Source organism: Dermacentor variabilis, chromosome 3 (assembly GCF_050947875.1).
Source record: "Dermacentor variabilis isolate Ectoservices chromosome 3, ASM5094787v1, whole genome shotgun sequence".
NCBI lineage: Eukaryota > Metazoa > Arthropoda > Arachnida > Ixodida > Ixodidae > Dermacentor > Dermacentor variabilis.
This window is the reverse complement of record NC_134570.1, coordinates 242,080,923-242,092,910: the sequence shown is the minus strand read 5'-3', so window position 1 is coordinate 242,092,910 and position 11,988 is coordinate 242,080,923. Positions and strand designations below refer to the sequence as shown.

The window sequence follows — 11,988 nt, the reverse complement described above, 5'->3', positions numbered from 1 at the left end:
AGGCCGAGGGCACGTGCATTAGTTGCCCTTCAGTGACGCTTACCGAAAAGGAGATAGCTTTTCTGAAGAGATAGGGAGGTCGTGATGTCACGATGGGCCATCCTTGGTTGCATCTATTTAAAGTTCTGTTTCTTCAAAAAACATTTAGTTGGAAGTAGCGCCTTGTCTGTCGTACATGTTGTTCTTTCGTCCTCGTCATCAAGTATGCTCAACCAACTCGCCCACATCAAGCTTCTATGCTTCATTTGTCCTCCCAACCTCACTGAGCTCTATTATATCCCATTTAATGCCCACTAATTCCTCCAATAGCACTGTTAGACTCTCCTCACTAGAAAACGTTCTAGCATTAAACATTGCCAGGTTCAGATTCCAATGGCGGCCTGTCCAGATCCAGAGACTCTTAGCACGCTTTGCTGCATCACAGGTCTGACCGCTGCAATGGTCAGTTGCTTTGTAGCTGCTGGGGACTATTGTTCTATTCATATAGAAGGTTGTGGCCAAGTACTGCACCAAGATGGGCAATCCTGCTCTGGTGAGGGAGTGCATTACCGGTTCTGGTCACCGGGGTCAGGCCATAAGGCCTGTTTATACAGCTGTATCAACATGTGGATTTTCTTTTATCCACCAGTGGAAAATTGCATGGCACCGGGATTTGAACCACAGTCCTTTTGCACATGAGGCAGATGTTCTACCTCTACGCTATCGCATCAGGGCGCATGTAGTAAGTAATTATACAGAAAGCGTTTTATTTACTGTAATTGGAGGATTGGAGTAGATTAGTTCGACTACTCAAGGAGTGGGAATGGTTCAAGTGTCAGAACTCCGACAAAAGGACTGGAATCACATAAACCACAACTCTGAAGGAATGAAGTGGTAATAGAATGGAGTGCCCCCACTCTGCAATTCTGCACCATGCCAATATATCCTGTTCTTGGGCAATGCCAGTCCTGCTCTAGAACCACAAAAACGACCGCACTACCAGGGCGAAACACATCGAAGGCCCGTCAGCTGCTGCATGAGCACGTGCTGCCAACGAGCAATCCTGCACAACAAACACACACACACGCAGTGCACAGACTGGTACCCTACGTAGGGGCTAGGACTCGCGAAAACTATAGTGTTCTCCACAAATGTGACGAGTACCAGGCCGCCGAACTCCTTGCCCTGTGCACGTTCCTGTCTATCTTCATGAGCCTAGATCCTGATGCAACCACTGGTGCCACGCTGCTATTTTCAAAGGCCACCACTAGGTGAAGCGCCAGGGACCGCCCAGGCCAGGGGACATCGGCTTGGTCCGATACACAAACGACAGTAAACTTCGAATTGACAGGACTACGAATTGGATTAGTAAATTCTTAACTAACCGGTACCAATTTGTAACTACTAATTAACTTTCTTCTCTGCGATAGCTAGTAAGATCTGGTGTGCCACAAAGCTCTGTATTGGGACCAATTTTATTCCACCACAAACATGGCTCCACACAATAGTTTTGTTTGAAAACATATGTGAGTGCATATGCTTGTATTGGACAGCGAGAATAATGAAGAGTCAGTAAGCAATGTCAAATACATGCAATCTGGCTTACAAAACAAAAGGAACTGGTCACTATTTAGTAATAGTTTTCCGTTAAACAACTTCACCCTTGAAAAGTTCCTCATTCTACAAAGGTTTATATAGTGAAATACAGAAATATTTGGATGCATTTGAGTTATCACCTGGCCCAAGGAACTTCTAGTGGCCGCCTGTCTCGATCTCGCAATTCCTGGCACTGCCCAATATACAGCATGCCTGACTGCTGCAGTGGTCAAGTGCTCTGCAGCTGTAGGAAACCGAGGGATAAGAGTTGATTGCACAATTTATGGCATTTCCAAATTTTTAACTTAGTACCATCTCTATACTATGTCGACACTATGCCACTAGACCATTGCTGTGCTGCAGTCATCATAATATTAATTACTCATCGTATACACAAGCTATACAACTGTTTAGGCAAAATTTTAAACTGCGCGAGGAAGACAGGACGTGAACTGAAACATAGACACACACAAAGCACAGGCTTCCAACTGGTTTTATTTTGTGAAAGCAAAGAATATATAAGGTACTTCAATATAGCAAAACAAGGAGCAATTGCAAATAATTTGTGCACAAGGTATTGACGAAAAATATCAAGGCCATGTATGCATTAAGAGTGCAGGAGAGTCTTAATGTGCCCATCTAAGACTTTAATTCTTTCCTTCAGAATCTCCTCTTGCAGTGCAGGAGCTGCGACAGCAAAAGCTGCCTGCCTTATGAGGAACAGAATAAATTCCTTTCGAAGGCAAACTGAAGAACAGAAAGAGAAGTCATCCAAAGCATTCCACATCGCTAAAAGGTGTGACAACTAAGTTAGCTCACCCTCTTGATCCCTATCAAGGAAAGAAATAGAATTCTTAGATGTGCACATTGGGACTCTACTGCGCTCTTAATGCACAGGTGGCCTTGCTATTTTTTGTCACTGCCTCGTGCACAATTTCTTTGCGAATGTTCCTTGTTTTGCCATTTTGAAGAACCTTATAAACTCTCTGCCTTCACCAAACAAAGCCAGTCGGAAGTCTACACTTTGTGCATGCATCTATGTTTTTGTTCATGTCCTGTCTTCCTCACAGAGTTTAAAATTTTGCTGAAGCTACGAGCTGACTAGCCCAAAACATGCCTTACTTCAGTGTACAGCTGGGCTTGTTGGTAAAGCTACACAATGCAGCTCAAGTGTGTGTCTGCTCTTCCGTGTTCTCGTAATGTGGCTCAGCCTTGAGTGCATGTGTAGTTTCAATACTGGCTACTATATTTTAACGACTAATATAATTTCAATCTTCAACTTCCAGCCAGACAGAGTACCTCATACTACATTCTGAACATTGCTGCAGTGTAGCAGGATTTCTGTCTAATGCATTGGCCTCTACCACCAAATGCCCGAGAAATTAAAAAAAATTATGTAGATTCCAAGCACAGTGGGGATTCATGTTACAGGAGGCATACTGCAGGTAAATGGCTACATAGTGTTGGTTCGGGTTCTTCCAAACATTGCAGTGTTGACCAATGTGTTTGTGTATGGTGAGTGATTGCATATATATTATGACACAAGCTTTGTGAGGAGAGTATGAATGCAAAGGCATGGTTTCTTTGCCTCTTTCCTAACACTTTGTGGCGGCTGCTGTTTTGACAAGTGGAAAACTTGGCTTATGCAGTATGCGCAAATGGGTTTGAGACTTTTAAGACCAATTTCCTTGAGGCAAAGTTTAGCATGGAGCCAGTTTTGTCACAAGGAAGTTATTCCTACTCACACATGCCTGTTTTTTTTTTTTTTTTCATTTAGTTTCAGGTCCACCTAAATTATTGCCATCATGACAGCCGTCACATATAATATGGTAGCATCAATCTTTGTATTAATCATTCGAGTATTGAAATCTAAAAGTTTGCAGCAGTGTAAAAGGACAGGAGGACAAGAGGAGAGAGGAGAAGAGAGGTTGCAGTGTAACAGAAATAGGCAAGCACTAATTGAGCGACAAGACCACTGAACACAAGAAAAGCAGATTTAGCTGAAACACAGCAGCCTGTAAGGAAGAGACGGAACATAATTCTTTGTGAAGCTTAGTCTGCATCACAGTTTTATATACCATTGGAGATCATGAACATGCCAGAGGCAAAGCATACTGTTACGGGGATGTTGGGAGTATAGAAAGACTGCATTTACAATATATATTGTCACGTGGTAGTGACGGTTGAGAAGGCAGCAAAACTATGATTAACGAAACGAGCGTTTTATTGGGCGAACTTGTGCCCTCAAAAGAGGCTACACTCAAAGAAGGATGGTAGCGGCGAACATGATCGGCGGTCGTCGAAAATCTGATGAGCGGGTCAAGCGCGTCTGCTTTTATACATCTGTCGTCGAATGTTCCGGAGCAGTCACTGGGACCTGCGTGCCTTCCACAATGTTCCACATTATTCGCGTCGCGCACACATGCAATCAGATAACACAAGTTGCGGTGAAAGACAGTGGACGGAACCATCGATAACATTCCAGAAACTTCTTTTACATGCAAGCGCGTCCTGTGCTGTGGGATAACATTTGTTAGGCGGCGAGAAGTGGTCGCCCAATAAAGATAAAGAAGTACACGTGTCAATATACAAGATGAGGCAGAGTAGTTAAGATCGCTGACCACCAACAGCACGCAGCAGGCAGTGTGCTGCGGTCTTCTTCCTCTCTTTTTTCATCCTTCCGTAACAGGACCCCCAGGTGGTGAAGCGCCGTCTCGGCTCATGGTAGGCAAAGAATCGTGAACGAAGTATGGCTTCAGCCGCGAAACATGCACGACGTCAACAGGCGTCAGACTTGAGGATGCATCAAACTGAAGTGGCGAAATCTCATAATTTATGTCGTTAACTTGACTTAGGACTTCATAAGGCCCTGTGTAGTGAGAGAGAAGCTTCTGGCAGAGGCCAACCCGACGACATGGTGACCAAAGGAGCATCCAAGCACCTGGTGCGAACTTAACATTGCGATGGCATCAGTCATAACTCTTTTGGTATATGCTGCGGGGCTAATAAACGAGATCGGGCGACTTGACATGCCCTGTGAGCGCGATCGATGACTTCATGAGCATGGTCAGTTGCAACACGTGGCACAGAAGGGATTATGATGTCAAAGGGCAAAGTGGGGTTGCAACCATACAAAAGATAAAAGGGTGAATATCCTGCAGTGTCACGTCAGGACAAGTATACACAAACGGCACGTAGGCCAGCGTGGTGTCCCAGTCGCGGTGATCGTTGCAGACCTACATCGACAGCATCTCTGTGATTGTTCGGTTGAGACATTCCATAAGACCGTTTGTTTATGGGTGGTAGGCGGTGGACAGCTTGCGCTCAGTGGCACAAGAGCGGACGAGGTCGTCGACAACTAGAGACAAGAATGAGCAGCTGCGGTCTGTAATAACTGTCGAGGTGCACCATGGTGGAGAATGACGTCGTGGAGGAGAATATTGACGACGTCTGTTGCACAACTAGTCGGCAATGCCTTTGTTATCGCATAGCGTGTCATGCAATCAGTAGCGATGGCAATTGACTTGTTAGCTCTAGTCGTCGTCGGAAAAGTGCCAGGTAAGTCAAGGCCTAAGCGAGAGAACGGTTCACAGGGAACTTCAACTGGATGGAGTCATCCAACAGGTGGTAGGGGAGGTTTCTTCCGGCACTGACACAATTCGCAAGTTGCGACATAACAGTGCACAAAGCAGTAGAGACCTGGCCAGAAGAACCGGCGTCGTACATGATTGTATGTATGGAAAACTTCAAGGTGTCCCACCGTCGGTGCATCGTGAAGTTGTTCAAGAGCAACAGATTGCAGATGATGAGGACGGCCAAGGAGCAACTCAGGGCCATGAGCGTTCATATTGCGGTGGTAGAGGATGCCGTTGCGCGGCAAGAACATGCGGCATGTGCCGTCAGTGCTGTTGGAGTGATAGCACTCCGGCAATGATGGACTGTAAGGACTCGTCGCGTTGTTGTTCGGTGCGCATGTCAGTCATGTCAGTGAAAGCCCTCACACAGGTCACCGGATCATGCACAGAAGGATCAAGTGGATCCACGGGGTGACGAGAGGCAGTTAGTGTCCTTGTGGAGGCATCCAGTCTTGTAATTGACAATAAATGAAAATTCCTGGAGCCACAAAGCCCAACCACCAAGCCATCCTGTCGGGTCCCGGAGGGAAGACAGCCGGCAGAGTGCATGGTGGTCTGTAACGACCGAAAACGTACGGCCGTACAAATATGGCCGGAACTTGACGACAGCCCAAACTAAAGCGAAGCACTCCCACTCGGTGATGGGGTAATTTCTCTCAGCAGGTGACAGCAGGCGGCTGGCGTAAGCTATCACGCACTCCGTACCATTCTGTTGTTGATTGAGGACAGCGCCGATGCCATGGCCGCTTGCGCCAGTGTGGACTTCGGTCGGTGCAGATGGATCAAAGTGGGCAAGTATGGGAAGGGTGGTCAGAAACCTGATGAGAGCGGCAAACGCATGAGCCCGCTCCGGGCCCCATGAGAATGGCGTGTTCTTCTTTTTGATCTGTCAAAGGCCGAGCAATGTTGGCAATGAATGAATAGAATTTATTGACAGGAAAGACAGAGAGGTCGACCTGAGCCAGTGAGCTCTAGTCTGCTACTCTGCACTGGGGAAGAGGGAAGGGGAGTGAAAGTATTGGGATGGATGATGATGATAAGAGAAGTGGTGAGTGCTTATGTACATGAGACAGTTGCCTCGCTAGAGCCGCTCATCTAGCTTGGTGTCCTGCAGGAACTTCAACAATACTTTTGTTGCACGCATTGAAATTTTTGCAGTGTCAGGCCATGGGCCGAGGATAGCTTCCTCCGACAGTAGTTGTCTGCCAACGCTGGCTAGGAAACTGTCTAACGTCCTTCACTCCAGCATATATGCTGGGCAGTCCCACAGTACGTGTTGCAGTGTTTCGGGCACCTGGCAGTGTACACAATCAGGGCTGTTCGATTGGCCGATGAGGTGTGCGTAGCGACGGGTGAAAGCAGCGCCGAGCCGCAATGTTGGCAAGGTTTTTGATGAAACGATGAAAGTAAGAACACAGGCCGAAGAAGCAGCGCACATAAGAAGCACAATGTGGCACAGGGAAACTGCGTATGGCACGAACTTTTTACAAATCTGGTTGGACACCGGATGCACCAGTGAGGTGCCCCAACACGGTAATCTGACGGCGCCCAAATTGACACTTCGTGGAGTTGGAGGCCAGCTTTTCAGAAGACCGCAATAATGGCAGTTAGTCGGGTAAGGCGGCTGCCCAACATGGGAGAAAAAACAGCTTCGTCAAGGTAACAAAGACAGGTGGTCCATTTGTAGCATCGTAGAAGAGAGTCCATCACAAGTTCAAATGTCGCAGGAGCATTGCATAGGCAAAAGGGCATGACTTTGAATTGATATAGGCCATCCGGTGTGATGAAGGCTGTCTTCTCCAACCATTTCATCAACCGAAATCTGCCAGTAGCTGGATCAAAGATCGATGGACGATAAGTATTTAGCTCTGTGCAAGCAGTCCAAGGCGTCATCGATGCCTGGTAGTGGGTCTTTTCGCGTGATCTCATTTAAGTGGCAATAATCGACGAAAATATGCCAGGCACCATCTTTCTTTTTTCACACGGATGACAGGCGTAGGGCTGGCTGATGGCTCGATGACCCCTTTGCGGAGCGTTTTGCCCGCCTCTGATTGGATGGCTCGACGTTCAGCATGCGATGCACGATACGGACGCTGACAAATAGGATTTGTGTCTCCAGTGTTTATATGATAGTGAACAACAGATGTTCATCCTAAAGACCTGTTGCCGAAATCAAAGATTCCACTGTACGATTCAAGCAGGAGACGTATGTCCCTGGCCTGTGCAGAGGTGAGGTTAAGTGCAGTCATTTTCGCAAAGTCGTCCGTTAAGGCACCAGAGCTGGCCGCTGCGATTGGCACTAATAAACCACTCTCAGAATTCAGACTCTCAATATCAAATTCAGAACCACTAGAAACGCTGTCCAAGAACATGCTGGCCGGAATCACTTGAGGGCACAGGCTGAAATTCAGAAGAGGTAAAACAATGTCATTATTAGTAACCGTGACCGGTTCAAAGCACATCGATGATGGGGCGAAGCACATATTCACCATCAGGAACCTGTGGCTGGGCGGTCAAGGTGACGTAAGTAACTGCTTCGGGTGACAGACGCACATCACGAAGCGAGCACAAGTGCGGTGGGGCGGTGCTCTGAGCATCGGCGAGTTGAGGCAGTTCTAACTGAAGAACGCCGGCCGTGCAGTCGGGGAGAGCAGAATGAGTGGATAAAAAGTCAAATCCTGGGATAACGTTGTGAGGGAAGATGTTGCTCACAGCAAAGAGAACAGAAGTAGGGCGGCCAGCTATACTTGCAGTACACATTCCAAGTACCAGCATTCCACCGTCAGCCATATGAAGCACTCGGGCAGCTGCTGGGGTGAGGACCTTCTTTAAACGACTAAGCAGGCTAGCACTCATCACAGGTATGTAGGCTCCACTGTCGATGAGTGCTTGGACAGCTATGCTGTCTATTTTAACGCCAATTACACTTCTCCTTGTGTGCATAGACAGAGGATTTGCTGCAGCATTAGGCAATGCACCTCCTCCGAGGGCTGCATTTCTTAGTTTTACGAACAGGTGCGGCCAAACGCCACAGGGGACGAAAGGCGACGTGGCTGTGGCGAACGCGAAGATGGGCGACGTGTTTGCAGTGAACGAGACTGGTGTCCGTGCGGCGATGGTGAGCGACTGTACCACATGTTCCTAGCAGAGTTGGCGCTGTTAGATTCGGCGGTGGGCGAAACATTGCGGGCATTTTCATCAAAACGGCTCAGGTTGGTTGGCATGAGAAGTGTTAAGGGCCATGAGTTGTGACAGTATCAGGCGACATGACCAATGTGGCAGCAGGTGAAACATATCGGCTGGTCGTCCGCAGTTCTCTACTCAGTCGGGTTGCGATAACGCGGAGAGAAGCATCGGGGTGGAGCAAAAATAGTAGAAGGGCGTTTGTTAGCTCTGGGATTGGCAACAGCACAGACAGAACGTAAGCCAATGTTTTCAAGTTCCTGGTGAATGATGGCTTGTAAGAAGGGGACTGAAAATGTTGTAGCATCAGGGATAGGCGAACAGAAATGCACGCGCCATCGCATCCAATTCACGTCAACGATTCGCACCACATCTTCCGATGGCGACACGTGCTGCTGTGTGGGTTGATCTTCACATGTTGGCATTGCAGCAGTAGTGGGAAGTCTGGCGAATGGTTGCAAGACGCATCGGCTTTTGGCGTGCTGGAATTGTCGGCACTCTTTAAAGATAACATTAACTGTAAAGCAGCTTTTGCACATGAGCAGATTAAAGGCGTCGTCAGCAACCCTTAAGCACAGGCCCGACCTTCTCAGCTTCTGTCATGTCGTGATCGGGTTTGCTTTACGACAAAGTGCCAGCATGCCTTGGATGTACAAGAGATAGGACTCCGTGGGGGATTGGGCACAGGAGGCCTGTTCCTGTTTTGCGTCAATTTTACGGCCGGCTGGTTTGCCAAACAACTCTGTCAACTTCTCTTTGCATTGGTCCCAGCTGGTTAGCTCCTCTTTGTGGTTTTCATACCACACCTTTGCCGTGCCTCTTAGGTAGAACAACAGGTTAACTAGCACACGCGTGGGGTCCTATCTGTTGATTCCACTCACACGTTCGTACATAGCCACCCACTTTTCAACATCGGTGCCATTGGTCCCACAGAAAGTTCCAGGATCCTTGGGTTGCACAACCACAACCTTGGCTATGCCCGATGACAAGGTACAGCAAGATGCTACTTTACCCCAGATGTCACCTCTTATGACATTTCAAGGCAGCAAGACTGAGACTGCACTGTATTCAGCGACACTGACAACCATGATGTAGAGGATTGACTTTCCCCCTATGTGCAACACATCAGCAGAATAAGAACAAGGAAATGCCCCACACAGGTGCATGGCACTAAACTGGACGCACTACCTGCTGAATGCAAGAGAGAATGAGGAAGAATGAGCTTCCCGTTACTCCTGAGCACCTACCTACAACTGCATTTATGGGCACAGCATTGAAGCTGCAATTGAGGTAATGCCTAACACCACATGAAATACAAAGCACACTACGTCAACACAGAGAAACCAAAACAACTGCACACACTTCTCACCGAAATAGACACAACACCTGCTTTGTTGCATCTGAGCTGAAACGGGTGAATCCCAAACTCTGTGTCACATAACATCTGAAAAAATTAGCTGCTACGAGAGAACCAATGAGATTAATCTGGCACGCTATGCATGCATCTTTAGCCTAATGGGTAAAGAATTGGGCTGCTGCACTAAGGACCCTGATTAACGACCCACCATCAGGCACATTACTAACTATTATTGAGCCTATCTGACTGGATGTACGAAGAAGCCAGGAGACAGCTCATGATAATGCTTTGCATAAGAGACAACGAAGCTGAACCCACGTTTTCTGCCTTGTGCTTGCAATGCTCTACCAAGTGAGCTTCAACGGCAGTTGTCCCAATGTCAATTTTCTTGGATAGCTGCGTATATGTACTGAGCATAGCCGTGGGAGTGCTAGGCAGCAGCACTCACAGTTATGATGGCAGACGTGTAGCATCCTTTAAAACACCCACATTACAAAGCACATGATCTTAGAAGCTGACAACTGGCTAATAAAAACTCGTTTTCTACCATGAGGCCCCAAGGCAGCTGAAATCAAAACATTTGTATCTTATGAGCGAGAAAAATCAGGGGAATCATGCAGCTCAATTTTTTGTTTATAACAAGCATCTGATGGCAACAGACAATGAAGCAACAGTGGCTATATAGAAAAATGGGTTAGACCTGACGACAATCATTGGCAGCTCACACTATAATGCTTTCTCTACAATTTATTGTCTCAAGACATCTGGCAGCAAATCCTCTGGATTCTTCTTCTACTATGTCTTTTGCAACTGAAATTTTAAATGTGTGTAACACTTCATGGCAACTTAGAACACTTAAATGGTTAAGCATCTCCATATCTTAAATTTGTGGACTAGCTTTGTCTCCTTTCTAGAACAATAACTCTCTGGTGTCATACATCACTCAAACCAACTAATTCTCGCTCAAACCACTACTTATTAAATCTACCTTTAGATGCAGCAGTACCTCCATTAGATGCAGCTGCATACCCTTTTAGCAAATGGATATACATACCACGCTCAGACTGAGCAAACCAAACAAACCAACAGCAACCAGTACTTGTGTCCATTTGTCTTCAACGAGGCAGAGACAGGCCAGGTCTCGATAAACACAACAAATATAAGGTGCGGGCAGAGTAAATAAGCAGAAGCTGTAAAGACACCAGCAAAGTGAAACAAATTAGACAAGTTTGCACACAGTCAGCGATCTGGGCCGAAGACAATTCACAACGTTACTGCCACAATTAGAAGCAAATGTTCCTCATGCAACAAGAAAAAACACGTTTTAGCTGTAAACAGCACGACTGCGCGGAGTTGGTTGATATTCTAAAAACAGCACAGGCAACAATTAAAGCAGACGCATTACTTGTGTCATCTGTCTTCTTGCTGTTCTTACAATATCGGTCACGGTTGCAAAGCTACGCACATGATCTATGAACGAAAGCAACGGACGTGCATATAAAGCTTGGTAAGCCGATTCATACTAATATATATATGTTTAATTTTGAAAGTTCCCGTAAAAGTGATAGTAGCAGCAGCAGTGAAGTGGTTTCGTTTACCAGCTCGCTCGCAACGTACGCATTGTATGATTTAACTCCACGGCTCGCAAAGGAGCTACTAAGAAGCTTTAAGTGAAAGAAATACGCCTCCGTTATCTCAATGCAACGAATGAAAGCCTCTGACGCCCATACCGCGGTCAGCAGTGAGAAAGGTAATTAAATGCAGCAATGCGCTGCATGGGTAAATAAGAAGGGCATAGCGTAGTCATCCTATAGAGATGGAGAAAAATGGACTTAAGAACGCGATAAACATCATAGGACGACATCCACGCTAGTTGAGTGCATGCATTTCTGGCGCGTGGAAGATGTCCCTGTTTTTTTTGTTCATTTTTTTACATCAGTGCAACGCGTAGGAACTGCAGTGTTGAAGGCACGAACGAATAAATTATACTGCGATCACTGCGGGACCTGCGACAACCGTTTCGTGTTCCTTCGAATTTCGAGATCACATCGACCACAGCTCAAATGCGCAACCGGTTTTTTTACGTGTCAGCAAGAGAACGGGTAATCGCACAACACTTACCGTTGCTCCAAGTACGTCGCGGTAGCAACAGCAGCTGGGCAACAAATGTCATCAAGCCCTGGCCCACCGCAGTGTCCGCAACTTGAAGCTTCTAAGCATTCGCCAAAAACTAAAAGC

The 11,988-nt window shown here is 46.8% G+C and overlaps 1 long non-coding RNA gene across 1 annotated transcript; it reads right to left on the bottom strand.

The window, feature by feature from the left end:
* Positions 1-1,682: 1,682 nt before the first annotated feature.
* LOC142574448 (uncharacterized) lies at positions 1,683-11,988 on the bottom strand. Its single transcript, XR_012826542.1, has 3 exons — positions 11,872-11,988; positions 10,805-10,940; positions 1,683-1,819 (listed from the first exon to the last, which is right to left on the bottom strand). It is a non-coding gene; the product is annotated as an uncharacterized LOC142574448 (long non-coding RNA).